A 23,677-nucleotide genomic window follows, 5' to 3' on the forward strand; every position below is an offset into this window, starting at 1 on the left:
CTACCTTAAGTTATGACCCAGTGGCAATCCTACGTTGGGGTCAACTCCTCCAGGAAGCCTTCCCTGAGTCCTCTTCCTCCAGCTTACATTGACCAGAGTCTGGGCTCTCCCAGTCCGCTATACTCCGCCTATCAGAGCATCTGTGACTCTGGTTGTCAAGACCTGTTTACCTGTTTCCCTCACTAGTTCTGAGTGCCTTGGGGGCAGAAGCAGCTGCTGGTTCACATCTGCAACTAAACTTCTCCCTATCTGGAAAGGATAATAGAATAATGCTTGTAAAGCAGTTAGCATCATCCTTGGCATGCTGTGAGTACCCAAGAAATGACAATTATAAGGTTTTTTTGAGAAGCTTTTATTTTTATTTTTAAAAATTTTATTTATTTATTTATTTACTTACTTCAAGTTTATTTATTTTTAGAGAGAGACAGCATAAGCAGGGGAGGGGCAGAGAGAGGGGGAGAGAGAGAATCCCAAGCAGGGTTCACACTATCAGCACAGAGCCCTATGTGGGGCTCGATCCCACAAACCGTGTGATCATGATCTGAGCAGAAACCAAGAGTTGGACACTTAACTGATTGAGTCACCCAGGCACCCCTTTAAATTTTATTTTTATTTTTTTTCATAAGTGTACTCTTAAATCTCCACCTTGTATTTCCCCCATCCCCCTCCCTCCCCTTTGGTAACCATCAGTTTGTTCTGTATAGTTGAGAGTCTGTTTCTTGGTTTCTCCCTCTCTTTCCCTTTGCTCATTTGTTTTGTTTCTTAAATTTCACATGAGTGAGATCATACGGTATTTGTCTTTCTCTGACCGACTTAATTCACTCAGCGTTATACTCTCCAGCTCTAACTGCGTCATTGCAAATGACAAGATTTCAGTCTTTTTAAAAGGCTGAATAATATTCCATAGTGTGTGTGTGTGTGTGTGTCAGAATGTATGTTTATATAAATATATATATTTATCATATCACATCTTTATCCATTCGTCGGTCAATGAACACTTGGGCTGCTTCCATTGTTTGGCTATTGTAGATAATACTGCAATAAATACAGGGGTACATGTATCCCTTTGAATTAGTATTTTTGTATCCTTTGGGTAAATGCCCAGTAGGGCAATTACTGGATCATGGGGTTGTTCTATTTTTAACTTTTTGAGGAACTTCATGCTGTTTTCCATACGGGCTGCACCAGTTTGCATTCCCACCAACAGTGCACTGAGGGTTCCGTTTGCTCCACATCCTTGCCAACACCTGTTGTCGATTTTAGTCATTCTGACAGATATGAGGCAGTATCTCATTGTAGTGGGTTGTTTTTTTTTTTCTCATTGTGGTTTTGATTTGTATTTCCCTAATAATGAGTGATGTTGAGCATCTTTTCATGTGCCTATTGGCCATCTGGATGTCTTCTTTTGAGAAATGTCTGTTCATGTCTTCTGCCCAATTTTTAGTTGGATTTTGTGTTTTTGGGGTGTTGAGTTGTGTAAGTTCTTTATATATTTTGGATACTAGCCCTTTATTGGATATGTCATTCGCAAATATCTTCTCCCATTCCGTAGGCTGTCTTTTAGTTTTGTTGATTATTTCCTTTGCTGTGCTGAAGTTTTCATTTCGATGTGGTCCCAATAGTTTATTTTTGCTTTTGTTCCCTTGCCTCAGGAGACATATCTAGAAAGAAGTTGCTATGGCCGATGTCAGAGAAATTACTGCCTTTGTTCTTTTCTAGGATTTTTATGGTTTCATGTCTCACATTTAGGTCCTTAATCCATTTTGAGTTTATTTTTGTGTATGGTGTGTGAAAATGGTCCAGTTTTCCCAACACCGTTTGTTAAAGAGACTTTTTCCCACTGGATATTCTTTCCTGCTTTGTTGAAGATTAATTGAATTTACAAGCCATAATCATTGCTAATCCGAAATCATTCAGGTAGTAATCACCCCCGACATGCTGGGGAGGGTGGGGTGCCATACGCGTGCAGACTGTCTGGTCAGTGGGCCTAGGTGAATCTGATCTTCACCCCTCCTTCCAGGCCCTGCAAACGTAGGCAACAAAACTATTAATGTCCCGGCTGAGGTAACAAATTGCCATAAACGGGAAGGCTTAACTCAACGAGGATTTATTCGCTCACGCTCCTGGAGCCCAGAAGTCCAAAATCAAGAGTCACCAGGGCTGTACCCTCTCCCAAGGCTCTAGGGAAGGATCCTGTGTATTAGTCAGCTCGAGCTGCTGTAACAAAACACCATAGGCTTCGTGGCTCAAACAAAAGACCTTTACTTCCTCACAGTTTGGGAGGAGGGGGCTGAGAAGTCCATGACTGAGGTGCCACCGTGGTTGGGGGTTGGTGAGAGCACAAAGTTCTTGGCTGGCAGACCTCTCTGTCGTCAGGCGGCCACTTTTTGTGTAGGCAAGGAGAGAGGGAGCAAGCTGTCTGGTGCTTCTTCCTATAATGATATTAATCCTCTGCCATCAGGCTCTACCCTCATGACCTCGTTTAACCTTACTTACTTCCATAAACGCTTCATATTCAGAAGCGGCCTCACTGGGCTTTGGGGCTTCAATCTATGAATTTAGGGGGACAGAAACATTCAATCCACACGACCTCCCTGCCTGCCTCCTAGCTTCTGGTGGCTGTCAGCTGTCATTGGCTTCTAGATGCATTACTCCAATCTCTGCCTCTGTCTTCACATGGTCATCTTTCTTGTGTCTATGTGTCTAAATTTCCTCTTAGGAAGGTACCGATTACTGGCTTAGGGCCCACCTCATCCAGCATGACCTCATTTTCGCCTTACTACATCTGCAAAGACCCTATTTCCAAATAAGGTCATGTTCCAGGTTTGGGGTTAGGACTTGAACATATCTTTTGGGGAGACACAATTCAACGCACAATAGAAACCATCTTGGAAGGGTTCCCCCGGAGGGACCCAGCTCTTCAGCCCACTGCTGTAAGAGTACCCCCCTGCTCTCCACCTGCCCTCCACTCGCCCCCCCCCCCCACCTGCCCCTACCCCAGACATCATGGAGCAGAAACAAACCTGGCCCCATGGTGCCCTTCTTGAATTCCTGACCCAAAGAATCCATGAGCATAACAAAAGGGTTATTGTTTATGCCACTGAATTTTGGGGTAGTTTGCAACACAACAGGAATTTATGGGAATAAGGGGGAGCGAGAGTCAGCCCTTCTTTGCAGAGCTCTGCAGGCTTGGGGGAGAGGTCCCTTCCCATTCCGTATCTCAGTTATTTACAAGCCCCTCTGCTGGCCCCTTCGCCCTTCAGTTCCTCCTTCATCCACACAACAGCCCTGAGGCTCAGAGAGGTGATGTGCCTTACCAGGAGCCTCCCAGCTTCTGCATGGCAGAGCTGGCATGCAGACTCGTCTCCCAGACCTCCGAGCGGGTGTGCTGGGTGAAGCCTGCACGAAAGGCCCTTTCCTGCACGCCTCTTCCCTCGAGCAGCTGTCCCAAGGCTCGGTGACACAAGGGTTATGGTGCTCGCTCACGCATGCGGGAGTGTACATTACCTCCACCATCAGGGCTAATGACAAATCATGTATGCAACAGAGGAAGGCGGCCGGAATGCCAGATGTGTGATAAGAAACCAGGTTGCAGGAAATTGCTGTCAGGTGATTCTTATTGGTTCATGTGTTCTGAGCAGCCCCTTTCCAAGGGTCGTGTGTTTACCGAATACTTGATGTGTTTTCCCCATCAGCTCTAGAAGATTGTGTCCTCCTGAGGGAGCACTTTCCCAACCTCCCCCCTCCCCTCGCCCCAGGACTGCTGAGAGCAGGTGATTAGAACTCTGCCCCCTGCCTCCCACTAGCTTCTAAGAGCACCTGCTGTCTGTCTGGCTCCCGGGTCTGTGTGCAGAGGCACCAAGCTGACCTTTGGGTGCTCCAGCACTGGCTTCAGATCAGTTGCAGGGCCACCGACCAGTCCTTTCCACTCGTTAGACACCTGATTGTGGAGAATGTTCCACAAGTGAGGTGGTCGGGAGTTCCTTTACTTCCCTGAAACTTAATTTTCTGATTTCTTGAGTATTGTTAATCATACCCATCTTTAAAAAAATTTATTTTAATGTTTATTTTTGAGAGAGAGAGAGACAGACAGGGTGTGAGCAGGGAAGGGTCAGAGACAGAGGGAGACACAGAATCTGAAGCGGGATCTAGGCTCTGAGCCATCAGGACAGCGCCTGACGCGGGGCTCAGACTCACGAACTGTGAGATTGTGACCTGAGCCAAAGTCAGACGCTTAACCGACTGAGCCACCCAGGAGCCCCTTCTGTTTGTTTTTTAATATTTATTTATTTGTTTATTTTGAGAGAGAGAGAGAGAGAGCACGCGAGAGAGGAGAGAGAGCGCGAGAGCGTGCACTCACATGCCACAGGGACAGAGAGAGAGAGGGAAAGAGAGAATCCCAAGCAGTCTCCATGCTCAGTGCAGAGCCTGATGTGGGGCTTGATCCCATGACCCTGGGATCGTGACCTGAACTGAAATCAAGAGTCGGATACTCAACCAACTGAGCCACCCAGGCTCCCCAACATCCCTTGCATTTTAAAGAACACATTAATTTCACTAATTTGACCAAGTCACATTGTTAGATTAAAAAAAAAAGCAAGTTATAGGGTTATAGAAACTGTATAAATATCAGTTATGTAAGAGCAAACATTCACAAAATATTACATGTTTTTGTTTTTGTTTTTTCAGGATGTATGCACAGAAAGAAGTCTGGAAAGATGTCCTCAGACAGAAGTAGCAGTCTCTTCTTGGGGGAAGGGAAGAGGGCGACAGGTCCAGGAGGACTTCTAGCCCCGGACGTCCAGCCCCCAGAGCTGTGAGAGGTAAATCTCTGTGGCTTATGAGCCCCTCTGTCTTCGGTGTGCTGTTATTGCAGCTGGAAGGTGAAATTTACGTACCACAAAAGTCACCTGGGGAAGTATACAGATGGGTGGATTTAGCGTATTCAGGGAGACTGTACAACTGTCACCACCATCTCATTCCAAAACGCGTTCGTCACCCCAGAAATACGCTCTGCACCCACGAGCATTCATTCGGATTGCCCTCATCCCTGGCCGCTCCTATTCTATGGATTTGCCTCTTTTGGGTGTTTTGCATACTTGGAATCATACGAATGCTCTCTTTTGTGTCTGGCTTCTTTAACGGAGCATCTTTTCAACGTTAATCCATCATGTCCTAGTACCCATCATTACTTCATTCCTGTTTCGCGGCAAGATAACATTTCATTGTATGGATAGACTGCATTCGTTAGTTGATAGGCATTGGCTATTACGAATAAGGGGGCTATGAATATGCACGTAAAGTTTTTGCCTGGACTACGTTTTCCTTTCTCTAGGCTGCGTACCCAGGAGTGCAGTTGTTGGGTCTTCTGTAATTAATGCTGTATTTAACGTTTTGAGAAACAGCCCGCCCGTTTTCCAGAGTGTCTGCCCCATTTTTCATTCCCCCTTTTTGAGGGCGAAGGCTCCGGTTCCCTGGAGTTTCACCTTGTTGGGGAATTCTCGGAACCAGCGTAAAACATGTGCTTCTCTGAGTTGTCTCACCCAAGAGGCGAGGGCTCTGGGCTGTTTGTACACCAAATCCTGCAGTCGTTGGGTAGGGCTGCCGATTCCTTGGTGTGTCTGGTCAGCTGTGTGTGAGCAGTGAGTCCAGAGAAAACCTTCTGGGGCTGCCTGTTAGAAGCAGAGAAATGGTGGGGACGAGGGGCCATGGTGAGGGGTCCATGGTGCCTGCTACTGTTGTTCTTGCTAATCATATTAGAATCACCCAGCCAGTCTCCCCCTCCTCCGTAGGCCTGCAGATGACCGGCTGCAGTGTTAAAATTGCACAATTTAGGGTCTGCAGTGGGCTGAATGGTATCTTCCAAAAATTTGTGTCCACCTGGAACCTCTGAATGTGATCGCATTTGGGAACAGTCTTTGCAGATGTCATTAATTGAGGACTTTGAGATGCAATCATGATCCTACAAGTGTCCTTATGGAAAGAGGAGGGGATGCAGAGGGAGGAGGTCCATGTGAAGACGGGCGCAGAGATTGGAGTGATGCGTCTACAAGCTGGGGAATGACAAAGATGGCCACAGACCCCGGAAGCCAGGAGACAAGCGTGGGCGTGGGACAGACTCTCCCTCAGGGCCTCCTGTAGGAACCAGCCCTTGTGGACACCTTGACCCCGCAGACTCTTGGTGCGCAGGGCCGCGGGAGAATGAATTCCTCTTGTTTCAATCTCCCTGTTTGTGAGCAGTTAGCAGACTGATGGAGCGTCCCAGCTGGCTCAGGCCTCTGGCCTTGCTGCCCCCCTTGGCCCAGGATGCCAGTGCCCAGCCCAGTTTCCACGTGCACAGACGGCTTCTTCACCGTGTAGTTCATGGCTAAATCTCCCTGCTCGGAGAGCTCTCCCCGCCCCCCTGTCCTATGTTACCCGGACCACCTGCCTGGGTGTCTATCACAGCCCTGTTGTATTTTCTGCATCAGCTCGTTGCTCTCCAGACTGATGTTACTTATTTTTCCTTGTTTGTCGTCTGTGTCTTGCACTGGGATGTAAGCTGTCTGAGAGCAGGGTCTTGCCTGTGCTGGTGGTCGATGTAATGCTGAGCACCTGCATTCGCAGAACGACCGAGAGGCTGGAGGCGCTGTTGTCCTGGATGTCATTGGGAACACCCAGTTTCAGAGAAGCTGGCCATCGACACACACACACTCTGTGTGTGGGGCGGGGTGGGGGTGGGGGGGCGGAGAAGAGGTTTTATGGTCCACTTAGACCTGAATCCAAATGTCCTCTTTTGAGATGAGCTTACACAGACGCCCTGTTCTTTCCTGCCTCTGCCTCCGGGAGATTAATGAGCATTTCCAACTGTCACAAGCCTGCCCTGTTTCTCTTCCTCCTGCTAGGTTATCCAGGGCCCAGGATGCTGGTGGAGGACTTGGGGCAGCAAAGTGTCTTCCCAGCCAGGCTCCCTCCCTCCACCGACTGTGGCCCCGCCTGAGCAAAGCGTCCCATCGCTGTATCCTGGCATGTATTATGGGGTCCCAGGGCATTCGCTGGGGGTACATCACCTCTGAATACTGGCAGCAGCAAAACGCGCTAGGGGCAGGGAGGGGGCTGACACATCGTCTCCCCAGGGAAGGGCCACCCTTTTCTCAACAGCCTCTTTGGGTCTCTCATCTGATTTCGACTTCATTTTATTTAAAATACATTTGTGTGTGTGGGGTACCTGGGTGGCTCAGTTGGTTAGGTGACCAACTTCGGTTCAGGTGATGATCTCGCGGTTTGTTAGTTCAAGCCCCCCGTCGGGCTCTATGCTGACAGCTCAGAACTTGGAGCCTGCTTCCGATTCTGTGTCTTACTCTCTCTCTGCCCCTGCCCTGCTTGTGCTCTGTCTCACTCTGTCTCTCAAGAATAAATGTAAAAAAAAATGTTGAATACATTTGTGGGGGGTGCTTGGGTGGCTAGTTGGTGAAGCATCCTACTTGGGCTCAGGTCATGATCTCCCAGTTGGTGGGTTCGAGTCCCACACAGTTCAGAGCCTGGAGCCTGCTTTGGATTCTGTGGCTCCCTCTCTCTCTCTCGGCCCCTTCCTAGCTCACCCTCTGTGTGTGTGTGTGTGTCTCTCTCTCTCAAAAATAAATCTTAAAAAATAAAAAAAAATAAAGAAAATGAAATAGATTTGTTTCCTTTGAGCTGGGCATAGATTGATCTTTTTGAGTTGAATAAGGGGCAGTGATTCTGGAAATACAAACCATGTCCTGGTTATTAATCCCAGGGGAATGGAAGGCATGCCAGATGTCTTGTGGTCATAATGGCTGTCCTGGGACAGAAGGCTTGTTCCCATTCTATAGATGAGGTCAGAGAAGTAAGGTCACAGGCCCAACACCCTTCCCTCTTCTCTCCTTCATTTCTTAAAACATTGTTAAAAAATTAATCAACTTTCAGGGCACCCGGGTGGCTCAGTCAGTTAAGCATCTGACTCTTGGTTTCAGTCCAGGTCATGATCTCATGATTCGTGAGTTTGATCCCCATGCTGGGCTCTGTGCTGGCAGCCTGAAGCCTGCTTGGGATTCTCTCTCCCTCTCTGTCTTCCCCTACCCTGCTCATCGTCTTTCTCTCTCTCTCTCTCTCAAAAATAAATCAATAAACATTAAAAAAATTAATGAACTTTATTTTTTAGAGCATTTTTAGATTCACAGCAAAACTGAGGGGAATTCAGCGATTTTCCATGTACCTCCTGTTCCCGCACATGCACAGCCTCCCCCACTATCAACCCCCCCCCCAAAACAGAGTGGTACGTTTATTACAATTGATGAGGGCACATCATCCCCCGGAGCCCATAGTTCACCTTGATGTTAGTCTTGGTGGTGTGTGTTCCATGGGTTTGGACAAACGCATAATGACGTGTGTCACCACTGTAGAATCACACAGAGTATGTTCACTGCCCTGAAAGCCCCTGTGCTCTGCCTGTTCATCCCTCTCTCCCCTCCAACCCCCGGCAAGCCCTGATTTCCTTTTTTTTAAATTAAAAAAATTGTTTTAATATGAAATTTATTGTCAAATCAGATTCCATCCAACACCCAGTGCTCATCCCAACAGGTGCCTTCCTCAATACTCATCACCCACCCTCCCCTCCCTCCCACCCCCCATCAATCCTCAGTTTGGTCTCAGTTTTTATTTATTTATTTATTTATTTATTTATTTATTTATTTTTTTGTTTTTCAACGTTTTTATTTATTTTTGGGACAGAGAGAGACAGAGCATGAACGGGGGAGGGGCAGAGAGAGAGGGAGACACAGAATCGGAAACTGGCTCCAGGCTCTGAGCCATCAGCCCAGAGCCTGACGCGGGGCTCGAACTCCCGGACCGCGAGATCGTGACCTGGCTGAAGTCGGCCGCTTAACCGACTGCGCCACCCAGGGGCCCCTGGTCTCAGTTTTTAAGAGTCTCTTATGGTTTGGCTCCCTCCCTCTCTAACTTTTTTTTTTCCCTCCCCCCCCCCCCCCCACCATGGTCTTCTGGTAAGTTTCTCAGGCTCCACATAAGAGTGAAAACATGGTATCTGTCTTTCTCTGTATGACTCGCTTCACTTAGCATAACACTCCAGTTCCATCCACGTTGCTACAAAGGGCCATATTTCATTCTTTCTCATTGCCAAGTAGTTTTCCATTGTGTATATAAACCACACTTTCTTTATCCATTCGTCAGTTGATGGACATTTAGGCTCTTTCCATAATTTGGCTATTGTTGAAAGTGCTGCTATAAACATTGGGGTACAAGTGCCCCTATGCATCAGCACTCCTGTATCCCTTGGGTAAATTCCTAGCAGAAGCACTAATTTCTTTATTGTCTCCATACTTTTGCCTTTTCCAGAATGTCATACGGCTGGAATCCTGCAATATATTACGTTTTCAGACTGGCTTCTTTCACTTAGTGATATGCATTTAAGGTTCTAACATGTCTTGTCATGGTTTGATAACTCTTTTTTTTAAAGTTTATTTATTTGAGAGAGAGAGAGAGACAGACAGACAGAGCACGAGCGGGGGAGGGGCAGAGAGAGAGGGAGACAGAGAATCGGAAGCAGGCTCCAGGCTCTGAGCTGTCAGCACAGAGCCTGACGCGGGGCTCGAACTCACAAACTGTGAGATCATGACCTGAGCTGAAGTTGGACACTCAACGGACTGAGGCACCCAGGTGACACCAGAATTCTATTTTTCACATGCGGTCTGGCCACTGTCTGTTTGCATATTCCGTTTCTCATAATGAATCTCATAATGAATTCTCATAATGAATTTATGAATTCTCATAAAAAAAGTCTTTAAAAAATTTTTTTTAACGTTTATTTATTTTTGAGACAGAGAGAGACAGAGCATGAATGGGGGGAGGGTCAGAGAGAGAGGGAGACACAGAATCAGAAGCAGGCTCCAGGCTCTGAGCTGTGAGCACAGAGCCCGAAGTGGGGCTCGAACTCACAGACCGCGAGATCACGACCTGAGCCGAAGTCGGACGTTTAACCGACTGAGCCACCCAGGCGCCCCTGAATACAAAGTCTTGGCTCTCACTTAAAAAATGTTTACATGTAATGACAGACGATAGAAAACATCTGTTTCCTGATGCACACAATAACACATTGATTTCTCTTTAAGCCTGTGTGTTGTCCCTGGAATTTTTAAAAATTATTTTTATATATTATTATTATTATTATTATTAGTCACTGGGATTTCTTTCTAACCCAATTCACAGAGAGGCATCTTGGGTTTTCAGGCTGAGGGTGTAGCTACTGACCATCAATGGCCAGAACCTCTCAGAGTGCCTGTTTACAACAGGTGTTTGATAGGTTTGGTCAGTCCCAAATAATTGCAGGTGACGTTCGCCAGGATTGTTGGTTTTAATTTTTTTTTAATGTTTATTTTTGAGAGAGAGAGAGAGAGAGAGAGTGGGAGAGGGACGGGAAGAGGGGAGACACAGAATCTAAAGCAGGCTCTGGGCCCCAAGCTGTCAGGACAGAGCCCGACACGGGGCTCGAACTCATGAACCCTGAGATCATGACCTGAGCCAAAGTCGGACACTTAACCAACTGAGGCACCCAGGCGCCCCATAAACCGTCTACTTCTTTTTGTTTTGAATACTGTTGCTCAGCACTCCAAGATTAGTCTGTGCTGTGTGTGATGTAGCTCATTCATTTTTTTCTGCAGTACGTTATTTTGGGGAACGAACACACGCAATCGATTGATTTGCACTACTATGATGGACATTGGGGTGAGTCTGTCTCAGTGACTTTACTTCTGCTTTTTCCGCTGTATTCGGCTGTGTCGACCCCACGTGGAGCAAAACTGATGCTGTTAGTTTGTTCAGAGAAGCTTGACTTCACTTTGAGAGATAGGGTGGTGCACAGAGCAGGTGAAATCCTCAACTCTGTCTGGCTCTGACCAGGTGAAAGTGCATTTTTCCACCGTGCCACCAGAGTACCTTTCTTTACGCCGTCCATGTGCCAAAACTAACCGCAGAGAGGCCCTCAGGCTGAGCCGTAGTTAACCTGTTTCTCAGCGGCACTTTGAAATTTGTGCAGGTGTGCAATCGTGGTCTTGGCATTCGGGAAGATGGTGGTGGGAGGGATGACCGTCGTTCCTCTGGGCGTCGTGCCTGAATTGAGTAGGAACCTTCAAGAACGTGTTGTGATTTGAAATGCTGAACTTGGTGGTTGGGGAATGGGCTGGAGGGTGGAGAAAAACAAGGTTGGAGGGAACCTCAAGCAGTGTAATGGAGGCCGGGGCTGGGGGTCTGGGCTCTGGACTTGAGCTGACCTGGGATTGAGCACTCCTCCCCCCCGGGGGAACTATGGACAAGCGCTCTGAGCTCCGGTCTTCTTCTGGGTGACATAGGGCAGGGTTATGCAATGCCTTCTCCTTGAAAATGCCACCCCCACACGTCAGCACCCCCCCTCCACTGAGAACAGAAAATGGGGACTATTATTTGGGGGTCAGAATGCAGGTGGCCCCTTTCATTTTGTTCCAGGCTTTGTGGTCTATCGTCCTTCCCTGTCTCCAGTTCGCATTTTCCTCTGTTTAAGCCCACGACACTTTGGGAGCCTTCAGATCTCACAAATACACTTTGATGATACGGCTCTGCATCAGCTCCTTTTATCTTGGGAACACTTCATGAACCAAAGCTAATCAACACAGAGCAGCCAGGGTCCACGTCTTCCAGAGTGTGCTTCGAAGCCCCCGCCCGGGGGTGCAGTTACGCTGCCCGGGAGCTCACACCCGGCTGGACCTGCCCACCCGGCTCCCACCCTGTGGTGCAGAACACCGCACCCAAGCCTAGGCACCTGCCGCGTGCATACAGACACCAGCTCTGACTCGCCAGGGCACCCGAGGCATGCCAAAGACTGTTTCGGCTCTCTACTGCTCAGTAAAAAACAATGGTAAAACTCAGGGTTTAGGGCAACCATTTTGTTCTGCTCCTAAATGCTTGGGGCAGGGATTTAGGAAGGATTCCTCTGGGCTGTTTGTCCCTGACCCGTGTGGTCGGAGCTGGAGGAGCTGAGGCTGAAGACCCACTTCTGGGCGGGTTCTTCTCTCTGGCGTCTGGACCATCCCTGCTCCCTGGTGTGTCTCTCTGTCTCTCCCTCTCTCTCTCTCGCTTCATACGGCTGGACATCCTCCAGGCCCTCTCCTGCACTGTGGTGGGGGGAGGGGCGTCTCAGGGTAGCCCATCCACCTGCTTTTCCTAGAGGGAGTGTTCCTGGTGACCCAGGTGGCAGTTGCACGACCTCTTCCGTCAGCTTTAGGAAGAGTCACGACAGCACTTCTGCATTCTGCCCGGTCAACAAGTCCCAAGGCCTGTGCAGGTTCAAGGGGAGTGAGAGCCCACCTTCTGGCGGGGCGGGGGGGGGGGGGCAGTCCATGGTGGAGGATCTGGGTGGGGAGCTGCCTGCTCCGTGCACCCTACCTGCATACGGTGCCGGGAAATCTCTCTGAGCCTCACCTGTAAAATGAGTGAAAACAGGTGATCTCTGTCTTTCTCTGACTGACTTCACTCAGCATAATACCTTCCAGTTCCATCCATGTTGCTACAAGTGGCAGGATTTCATTCTTTCTCATTGCCAAGTCATATATCATTGTATATAAAAACCACATCTTCTTTATCCATTCCTCAATTGATGGACGTTTAAGGTCTTTCCATAATTTGGCTAGAGAGGGAGAGAGGCAAACCATAAGAGACTCTTAAATACGGAGAACAAACTGAGGGTTGATGGGGGTGGGAGGGGAGAGGGGAAAAGGGTGATGGGCATTGAGGAGGCACTTGTTGGGATGAGCACTGAGTGTTGCATGTAAGCGATGAACCATGGGGATCTACTCCCAAAGCCAAGGGCATGCTATACACGCTGTATGTTAGCCAAGTTGACAGTAAATTATATTAAAAAATAAAAAAATAAAGTTACGTCAAAGAAATGAAGATAATTATATGTTACTCCACAGGGATTCTTGTAAATGTGCTAAACGTGCAAGAACTCAATCCAACGCAGCCATTAACCACCATCGTTATTTTTGACACTTTTGCCCAAATGATGCTGGGGATCCCTTATTACGTGTCCTAGACACCGATTGTAACTGTCCTGTGGGTCGTGACCTCATGGGTCTGTCATCTCTGATAATCCTCCATGGGAGGGAGACTCAAAACTCTGGAGGAAGAAGGACAGGCCAGTCCTCAGAGACCAGCCCACCCCAATCCCCTCGGACCAGACAGAGCCACAGGGCAGGGTGATCTGTCTGTGCATTTCCTGGTGGGGACAGAGCTGAGAATGTTTCATAACATTTATCAGGAGACACACACACACACACACACACACACACACACACTGCTGTGTTTCACTACGAAATTAAGCCAAGTGGTGATGTGGAGAGACAAGTGCCCAGGGCCCGTCTCTGTCACTTTCCAAGTGTTGACTCCCACCTGCCCATTCCAGCTTTCTGACCCTCAGTTTCCACATCTGTAAAATGGGCCTAGTCCCAGTGCCCGCATCACAGGGTTTCTGGGAGAAAAATTTTAAATATATAAGGAATTAGGACAGCACCTGTCATGGTTTTCTTTGTGTCCTCCCCCAAAAAGATATGCTGCAGTTCTAACCCCAGTGCCTCAAAGTGTGACCTTGTTTGGAGATAGGATCTTCACAGAGGCCAGCAAATTAAGATGAAGTCACGAGGGCTGGCCCTAATTGAATATGACTAGCGTCCTTATAAAGAGGGGAAATTTGGACACAGACATAGACAGGCATACAGGAGGACACAGATGAGGGATGGCAGAGATTGGGATGATGCAGCAGAATCCGAGGGACTCCACAGGTTGCCAGCAAACTGCCGGAAGCCAGGAGAGAGGCATGAACAGGACCGTCACCGTGTCAGGAGGATCCAGCCCGGCCGACCCCTTCACTTTGGACTTCCGGGCTCCAGATCTGTGAGAGGATACATTTCTGTGGTTTAAGTCACTCAATCTGTGGTGCTTTGTTGCAGCAGCCCTAGTCCATGGACACAGTGCCTGACGCATAGTAGGTACTCAACAGATGGGGTCTTTTGTTATTGTTTGCTTGCGGATCCCGTAGAGATGGTAGGTGGGGCCGTCTGGGTGGTTCAGTCAGCTACGCGACTGACTCTTGGTTTCGGCTCAGGTCCTGATCCCGCAGTTCATGGGTTTGAGCCCTGCGTCGGGCTCTGTGCTGTGTCATCGCAGAAGCTGCTTGGAATTCTCTCTCCCTCTGTCTCTGCCGCTGCTCTGCTCATGCGCTCTCTCTCTCTCTCTCTCTCTCTCTCTCTCAATAAATAAATAAATAAATAAACTAAAAAAAATTAAATATTAATACAGTAATAATATTATTTATATATTTATTACATATTATATTATTATTATTCATATATTTATTATTATCATATTTTGTATGTTTATTATTTATTAAAAGAAATTAAGCAAACACAATAAAATTAAAAAAAAAGAAACTCCTGAAACCAGCAATGGCTGATCTTATGCTAAGAGTTGTGATAGTGCGTGAGGGGAATCTCACACCAAACGGGAGGGAGAGCTGGAGAAGCCAGGCCTTGAAAGGGCCGGGGCCAGAGAGGCTCAGGAAATTCAGGACAGGAAACAAAGGGACCTTCTGCAAAGCGTTATCTTACAAGGGAGTAAACCCCATGCCCACGCGCGTTTTCCTTCATCACGTCCGTGTTTGTGGGGAAACTCCGGAATCAGGAGCATCTGCAGGGCGCGTCTTGTGGCGGGTGGGTGGGACCCCTGGATCGACAGCCCCACTGGCATTGTGCAGCAGAAGGGATGGTTCTCCTCCAAAGGAGGGGCCGGATGCCCACCAGACCGCCTTCTCTCTCCCGGCGGACGGCCTCACCAGCCTGCTGGCCGCTTTGCCAGGACCATGCTCTCCTTCTGGGCTTTTCCCCCGAATGCCCTTCCTCGGGACTCTCCCACTGATGAGTTCCTACAAGCTCTCTGTGTTTTGGGATCTCCCCCACTCCTTTGCCAGGCTGAATTAAGGGAAGTCTGTGCTCCCGCAGGAGGGTCTGTGCTCACTTCTATCCACTCCTGGAGATAGCTCTGTCTTCTTTCCCCTGCTTCTCCAGTCCCTTGCCAGCCCCTAGCCAGCTGCTCGCCCGTGTGCCAGCTCAATATATATCGACTTTTTGCGTGACTTTGGTTGTTATTCCTGTTCTGTGGGGGGTTTTTAGCCACGGGCGAAGAGGACATCTTGTGCAAAAACAAAATTTTCGATTTGTTCCTTCCCAGGTGGGTAAATGCGTTGCTGACAGAGCAGCATGCTGAGCTCTGTGGAGAAGGAGAGAGCAAGGTAGCTGATGGGGTGGAGGGACGGGAGGGGGATTCAGGGAAAGTGGTATAAAGGGCTGTGGGTAGAAATGTTGCATGGTCTCAGAGATAAGTGGGCTTCCACAGGGGAGGCTGGAGTGCCGGCAGGGGCGGGGGATGCACACCTGCTGCGGGACCCAGAGTGGGGTAACCAGAAACAACGGCAGCCCCCGGGGGTGGCAATGTACCGTGGCCACGAAGGCCAGGGCTTTGACAAAGTCTTGGATTCAAGTCCTGACCTTTGCTAATGAGCTTTGTGACTTTGGGCAAGTTATTAATGACTCCGAGCCTCCGTCTCCCTCATCTGTAACGTGGGGTTCATGCCCACCCGACAGAGTTGTTTTAGGGACTCAATGAAACAGCCCTGCTTGGTACACGGTATATAATAGCTGCTCAACAAACACAGATTCCTCACTTCAACCAGCCAGCAAATATCCAGCATGCCTGCCTGCTTTTGTAAGTAAACTTTTGCTGGAACACAGCCAGGTCTACTCATTTGCAGCTGTTCACAGCTGCTTTCATGCTACAGGGGCAGAGCACAACAGTTGTGATGCAATGAGATGGCCAGGAATGCCTCAGATATTTACTGTTCTGGTCCCTTAAGTAAACGTCGGTTGAGCCTTTATCTATTTATAAGATATATGTCTTATATAGGGGTCCTCAGCTCTCTCTAGATTTTCACTGGTGTGTCCATGTAGAGTAGGGGTCAATAGATAAGCACAAAGGCTAGAGTCGTCGGGCTGGTCAGACTCATGCAAACATTTCTGTAGATGGATACATTGTCGTTCATTATTCTTTCCTCTTTCCTTTCCTTTCCTTTTCTTTTCTTTCTTTTCTTTTCCTTTCTTTATCTTTTCTTTTTTAAGTTTATTTATTTATTTTGAGAGAGACAGAGACAGCATGATTGGGAGGGGGCAGAGAGAGAAGGAGACAGAAAAAAATCTCAAGCAGGCTCTGTGATGCCAGCGCAGAGCCCGATGTGGGACTCGAATCCACGAGACCATGAAATCATGAGCTGAGCTGAAACCAAGAGTTGGGCAGGTGCTTAACCGACAGAGCCACCCAGGCCCCCCTTGTCCATTTTTCTTGAAACAGGACATTTCTGTGTCTCATCGGTTGTGTGTTTGTTCTCCACGTTTGAGACTGGGTAATTAGAAATTTACTGATTGGTTCAACAAAGTGTTGAGTGCTTGCTGTGGGCCAGGAAGGCTTCTGTAAGCTGAGAGTAAAGCAGTGAACAAACGAGACAACCACTCTTGCCCTCACAAAGCTCACATTCTGGTGGCAGAGACGGACAATGGTCCAGTTAACATACAGCGCTGGGTGGTCATATCTCCTGTTAGGAAAGGCACAGAGAGATGGGTCTCTTCTGGATGGGGTGCCAGGAGCAGTCAGCCTGAGTGGGAAACTGAATGGGTGGTCTCTGTCCTGAGGACAGAAACTTCTGTGCTGGAGGGATACACAATGTGAGAGGAATGTGATCGTGCCAGGGGCTGAGCCCTCTGCTTCTGTGTCTTTCGTAAGGCTGCAACCTGGTTATTGGCTGGGACCAGGGTCTCATTGGAAAGCTGGACTGCGGAAGGGTCTGATTCCAAGCTGATTCTGCCAGGTTGTTGGCAGAATTCGGTTCCTCCGCAGCTGTTTCCTGAGGACCTCAGTTCCTTGCCCGTGTCGGCTAGAGACCCGCGTGCAGTTCCCGGCCGTGTTGGCCTTTCCAACGCGAAGTGTGTATGCGGAGAAGGCAAATAGAGAAAGTCTGCCGGCAAGATGGGAGTTACAATCTCAGGTAACGTGATGATGGAAATGACATTTCATCACCTAAGCTGTTTAAAAAAATTTTTTTTGATGTTTATTAATTTTTGAGGCAGAGAGAGACAGAATGTGAGCAGTGGAAGGGCAGAGAGAGAGCGAGCGAGATAGAGAGAGACAGAATGTGAAGCAGGCTCCAGACTCTGAGCTGTTATTACAGAGCCCGACGCGGGGCTCGAACCCACAAACCGCGAGATCATGACCTGAGCTGAAGTTGGACACTTAACCGATTGAGCAACCCAAGAGCCCCTTTAAGATTTTATTTTTAAGCAATCTCTATACTTGACATAGACTCAAATGTACAGCCCCAAGATCAAGAGTCGCACGCTCCACCAACTGAGCCCGCCAGGCGCCCACAATTCTATTAATAACATCTTCCATACCGTGAGTGCTTCCTATGAGCAAGGCTCTAGTTAAGTGTCTTACCTGCATTATTTGCTTCTCACAATGATGGGATGAAGGAGGAACTGGTTAAATATTCTCTTTCTCTACATATCAGGTGGGAGCCCACCCTTGACTCACACATAATGACCAGTGAGATATTTTATTAAATTAACAGACGGGGGTTATAGAGGGGCGCCTGGGTGGCTCAGGAGGTTGAGCGTCTGACTTCGGCTCAGGTCATGATCTCACGGTCCGTGAGTTTGAGCCCTGTGTTGGGCTCTGTGCTGACAGCTCAGAGCCTGGAGCCTGCTTCAGATTCTGTGTCTCCCTCTCTCTCTGTTCCTTCCCCACTAGCACTCTGTCTCTCTCTCTCAAAAAGAAAGATTAGGAAAAATTTTAAAAAAATTGTTTAAAACAAACACAGGTGTAGAGCGTATCACCATTTGTAAAAAGGAATGCAGCCCATGGACACACACACACACACACACACACACACACACAGGTGTACTAAACCATATTTGCTTGCCCCAAATATCTCTGAAAAGATGCAAAGACGTTGCTAACAGCAGCTCCCTCTGGGGGAGGGACCCCGGTAGCTGGGATCAGGAGAGGCAGGGAGACTTGTCATGGTGTTGCGTATTTTGTACCTTTTTAAAACTTGTGCATATATCACAACATGCCTCAATTTTACGTACACAAAGGATACATGAAGTTAGAGAGAAAGAGAGAGAATTGGCAGTCTGCCCCCAAAGTCTCTACTCTTGCCCACCATCCTGGCTCTGTTCAGCTGTTTAATGCTCCGTCTGCCCGTTAACTGCGGATGATAATGCCGCCTGCCTCACAGAATTGCCGTGAGGATCGGGACAGTGGATGCAAAACGCTCAGAAGAACGGCACCTTGCGCCCAGGGTAAGCTGCAATTATCGTTATTTTATTCGTAGAGAAAAGGTTAGAAAGAAATGCACTTCCTGTGCTAACAGAGGTTTGTCTGCTGTGGGATCATGGGCAACTTTTTATTTTCTTCCTTTTCCCCGAGATTAAAAAAAAAAAGTTTCCGTGTTTTCATACTGAACGTTTTTCCACGTCTTCCCAGCCCGGGCCTCCTTAGGAGGCCCCGAGAGGGGTTCTGTTCAGACTGAGTCACGGCCGAGGTTGGGGGAGGCCAGGCTTGTCTGGCCTGTGTCTAGACGCCTTATTTCTCCCGGCTGTTGTAGACGCGAGATACTTGTTCATAATGGAAAAATGCTTCTGGACAAACACTCCACGGCCAGGGAGAAGGATGGAGGGAGGGAGGCAGGGGGGTTAATGCGCTTATGTTAATTGGCAAATGGGCATCAATGATGCTTTTTCTTCTTCTTTTTTTTTCAGAAGGGAGATCTCAGGGAGGTTTTAGATGTTCAAATGAGTTCTGGAGTGGAGATAACTAATTGGTCAAGCTCAGCTACTGTTCTTGTCTCAATGATCTGGACTGCAGGCGAAACTGGCTACCAAGCTTCTTTCCCCCGTGTTTTGCGTGCGTAGACGTCACTCTGGGGAGCGGTGGTGCAGAGTGTAGCTGGGGGGAGGGCAGTTCAGCCCCAGGATGCCCTATTTATGCCCCGACTGCAAATGCCATCTGGCTTGGGATTCCTCTCTCTCTCGGGAAGCCGTCTTTCACTGCCTGCTCTGGACTTCTTCCCACTGTCTTTGTAGCAGAGGGGAGACCCGAACTTACACACTCTTAGGGACCGGGTAAACCCAGACGCAAACCCGTCCTCCTTTTGTGATTTTGGATAAGCCTCCGTTTCCGCGTCTCTAACATGGGGTGATGGTGAGTCCCCACCTTACCAGGGCTTGTGCTGGGCAGAATCAGGGACCCTGAAGGTGTCCGCATCCCAATCCCTGTGACTGTGCTGCTTTCCACGGCAAAGGGGACTTTATAGATGTGATTAAGTTGAGGGTCTCCAGTGGGGCGATGTGTCTGCATTTTCTGGGTGTGCTCAATGTGATCCCAAGGGTCCTTGTACGAGCCAGGCAGGAGGGTCAGAGGCAGAAAGTACAAAGACAGAGAGGAGAGAAGATGACAGACGACTGGCCTTGAAGATGGAGGGAGGGACCACTAGCCACTGGCATCCGTTGGCTTCTGGAAGCTGCCAACGGCAAGGATCCTCTGGAGCCTCTAAAATGAGTGACACCTTAGCGTTCGCTCATGGAAACTGATTTCAGACATCTGACCCCTGCACCTGGAAGAGATTAATATGTGTTGCTTCAAGCCACTAAACTTGTGACAATCTGACACGGTGGCCACGGGAAACTCCACGGGTTTGTTGTGAAGCCAAGTCCTCATCAGCGTGGCAGGTGCAAGGGACAGCCCCCAGGGTCGTCTATCGGAACACCCTGGTACGGGATTTCTAGATCACTCCACAGATGGCAGCGGTTATCAAATAGGACGATTTTGGTCAACTTCTGTGACCACATGTGCTACATCGTGTGACATGTATTCCTTCCCTTTTCTGTGGCCCTCAGGACACTGCGAGGTCCTCAGCTGAGAAAGGGGATCTTGTCCTATTCCTGTTGTTTCCTCAGTGCCTGGCACACAGTAGCTGCTCAGTTAATTAGAGCTTGCCAGGCTGAACAGAGATGTGGCCAAGTTCTTGTCCTCTGTGAGGGCTTGAGTGGCCGTACCCTTTCTTTTTGGGTCCCTCTCTCCTCTTCTGGCTGATGCTGTGGCCCCCGTGCTGAGACATCGGTCTCTCACAGCCTCTACTGCAGGTCCTTGCCAGGGAACGGAGGGACAGTGGCCCCAGCAGCAGGCAGTTTCGAGGGAAAATGACCTTGGAGATCCCGCTGGTTCCAGACACACCCCTTGTGCCGTTCAGAGTGTCTATCAGTGAATTTCTGGCGTGGCCTGTGCTTGCCCTGGCCTCGGAGGGCTGGGAGGGAGCTGACTGGAGGGTGGTGCCCAGTGCTGATGAGGCACTTCTGGCATTCACGATCTGGAAAGATGCTTTCAGGGGGCAGGGCTGGGGCAGGCAAAGTTGTCAGACCCAGTGGTTTAGATTGTTTAGACCTCTGTGTTTAGAGCCGGGCCTGGGTTGCAAGCCCGGGTCCACGCCTTCCTGGCTGTGTGACCTTGCTGGGTCAGACTCTGAGCTGACATGCATGTCTCCTAAAACAGGCACCCACGCTAGGAGCCGGAGCCAGCCGTCATGGGCTGTTTCTATGAACTACCCAGGTCTCTGCTCAGAACTTTACTTGCCCGATTCCAGGCCACAGCCTCTCAACCCCAAGGTCAGGGGCATCTTATCCCTTCTCTACAGATGGAGACGTTGAGGTTTGGGGAGGCTCTAGACCTTGCCCAAGTCCCAGGCTAGGAAGGGCTGCAGGCTGGGTTTGCACCAGCGATCTGTCTGCAGAGCCCCTGTGCCGGTTACGGGTCCCCACCTCTGGCTGAGCAACACCCCTCTCCCCCCCAGCCCCTCCCCAGAAGGCAGTGTTACTGAGGTGGGGTGGTGGAACCACCGTGTCTGGAACGTGGCAGACATCCACGTTCCATCGGCCGTGCTGTTGTGGTCACTGTCATTCAGCTTGTTGTCTCCACCAGTACCTTCGTTCCATGTTCGGTGGAATATGAACTTCTCCCTCCCCGAGCTCCTCCCTCCCCATGCCTTTTGTTCAGGCCTGGGCAGGTCTAGGACATGGCTTTTACAAACTTGCATGTATATATTTACATACATATATATGTATATTCATGTGCATATACAGTGAATATCCCTATCTCTATCTATATGTATATATATGTGTGTATATACATATACATATGCGTATATGTATATACACATATACATATGTGTACATATATGTATATACACACATACATATATGTATATGTACATATGTGTATATACATATATGTGTATATACATATATGTGTGTATACACACACATATACACATATATATGTATATTTAGTACATCTACAGAGTTGTGTGACCATTGTCATAGTCTAATTTTAGGACATTTGTTTCACCCCCAAAAGCAACCTCATGCCCTTCAGCATCCCCCCTATGACAGTCAGTTTTCTCTGCCGACTTGACTGGCCAAATTCAACATTTTTTTTTTCTGGGTGTTTTTTCCTGGGTGTGAGGGTTGTCCCAGGTGGAATTAGCTTCTGTTAAGAGGGTAGCTCTCTGGTTAATGTTCTTACCACAAAACAAAAACAAAACCATAACCAAAAACAAAAGGGCACAAGGAAACTTTTGGGGAAGGTGAGGGATATGTTTTTCACCTTGGTTGTGGTGCTGGTAACACAAGCGTATACGTATCTCTAAGCTCACTGAATTGTGTGACTTAACCTCGTGCAGTTTTTTTTGTAGACCAATTGTAGCACTTATGAAGTGGGGGGCCGGGGGAAGGTGTGGCATGTTTCTCTGATAGGATGAATGTGAAGAGTTAAAAAGGAAACTCACCGGATGTACCTGCCACGATGTAACAGTTCAGCATGTAAGCTATTCCCGGAATAGATTTCCAGGACTTTTACCGGCTCCTTTTACCGATGAGGAAGCCCAGACTCAGAGAGAAGTAACCAGGTCCGGATCTTTCAGCAGGCTGGTGGTGCTGGACCCCAGACATACTGGCTCCTGGTCCTAATGCTCTCCCTACCACATTGCTTCTGGAAGCAGCCTCTGTCTAGCCAAGGAAGTTTTATTCCGATTTGGGAAGACGTTCCCTGAAATGGAGAGAAAAGGCAGCCTGCCTTCAAGCTGGGATGTAATGGGGGAAATTAGACCAGTGGGTTACTGATCTGTTTTCATTGGAAGCTAATTACATCGTATAGGATAGGAAGAGTGGTAACCAGCTCGTTGATGTCTCTGATGGACAGATGGAGGCTTTGCACTTAGATGGTTATGAGCAGGTCAGGTGTGTGGACTCCAGTTGGCCAGTAGAACACCTCATGCGATTTAATAAAGAGACCATTTCTCTCTAGAATCACAGTCTTAATAACTGCACAGATATTCTGGCTATGTGTCTACAGCCCTGAGTTTCTTCCTTACGGGTTTGCCACACAAAATAAACTCCATGCTTGCAGGAAGAGACTTTTGGGTGGAATTCATTTATTAAATCGACAAATCTGCATTGCACATCTACTGTGTATTATGCATAAGCCTAAAAGCCAGTAATATGCATTAGGTGGAACCAACATAATCCCTGTCTGCATAGGTTCACAAAACATTCAGCTGCAAATACGGACAATCTTGAAATGGTGGCTTCAACAGATCGGGTCTTATTTTTATCATCTGAGAGTATTCTGGAGGTAGGCAGTTCAAGGATGGGGCAGCCATTCAACAATGCTATCGGAGACTGTGACTCTGTATCTTCTTGGTTTTGCCACCTGCAAGGAGGTTTATCCCCATGGCTGCAAGATGGCTGCTGTAGTTCCAGATATCACATCTGTATTCCAAGAGGACCAAAAGCCTTCTCCTCCCAAGGTCTTTTTTTTTTTTTTCTTACCTTGGGGCTCACCTTCCTAACAGACTCTACTTCTACCTCGTCAGTCAGAATTTTGTCACGTGGCCACCACTGGCTGGAATGTGAAGGGGGAGTTGGATCAGGGTGGTGTTGAATGAGCTATCCTATAGTATCTACTGTACTGCCCGAGTGTCCAAAGGAGCAGGCAGACAGGTAGCAAATGACTTCATCGTTAGTCATTGATTACTACTCGAGAGTCTCAGTGCATGTCTCAGGTTGGGTTTCTTTTGAGGCAGACCCTGAGATAGGGATTTGAGGGCAAGTAATTTTTTATTTCAACGTTTTTATTTATTTTTGGGACAGAGAGAGACAGAGCATGAACGGGGGAGGGGCAGAGAGAGAGGGAGACACAGAATCGGAAACAGGCTCCAGGCTCTGAGCCATCAGCCCAGAGCCTGACGCGGGGCTCGAACTCACGGACCGTGAGATCGTGACCTGGCTGAAGTCGGACGCTCAACCGACTGCGCCACCCAGGCGCCCCGAGGGCAAGTAATTTTATTTTGGGGGGTGATGCTAGGACACAGTGGTACAAGTGGGGAGGAGGGTGGGGCTCACCTGCCCTGGGAACCTCACAGCTTTCTCCTCCTCTGAGGCTGAGAGAGCTGGCTGTCCTGGGGGCCTTCACCTGC

General features: G+C 48.6%; 1 long non-coding RNA gene across 1 annotated transcript; it reads left to right on the plus strand.

The window, feature by feature from the left end:
• Nucleotides 1-218: 218 nt before the first annotated feature.
• Nucleotides 219-23,391, plus strand: LOC125154002 (uncharacterized). The gene is made up of 4 exons (XR_007147650.1): nucleotides 219-306; nucleotides 4,690-4,823; nucleotides 15,321-15,331; nucleotides 23,358-23,391. It is a non-coding gene; the product is annotated as an uncharacterized LOC125154002 (long non-coding RNA).
• The last annotated feature ends 286 nt before the right edge of the window (nucleotides 23,392-23,677 follow it).

Source organism: Prionailurus viverrinus, chromosome E3, assembly GCF_022837055.1.
Source record: "Prionailurus viverrinus isolate Anna chromosome E3, UM_Priviv_1.0, whole genome shotgun sequence".
In the NCBI taxonomy this organism is placed as follows: Eukaryota; Metazoa; Chordata; class Mammalia; order Carnivora; family Felidae; genus Prionailurus; species Prionailurus viverrinus.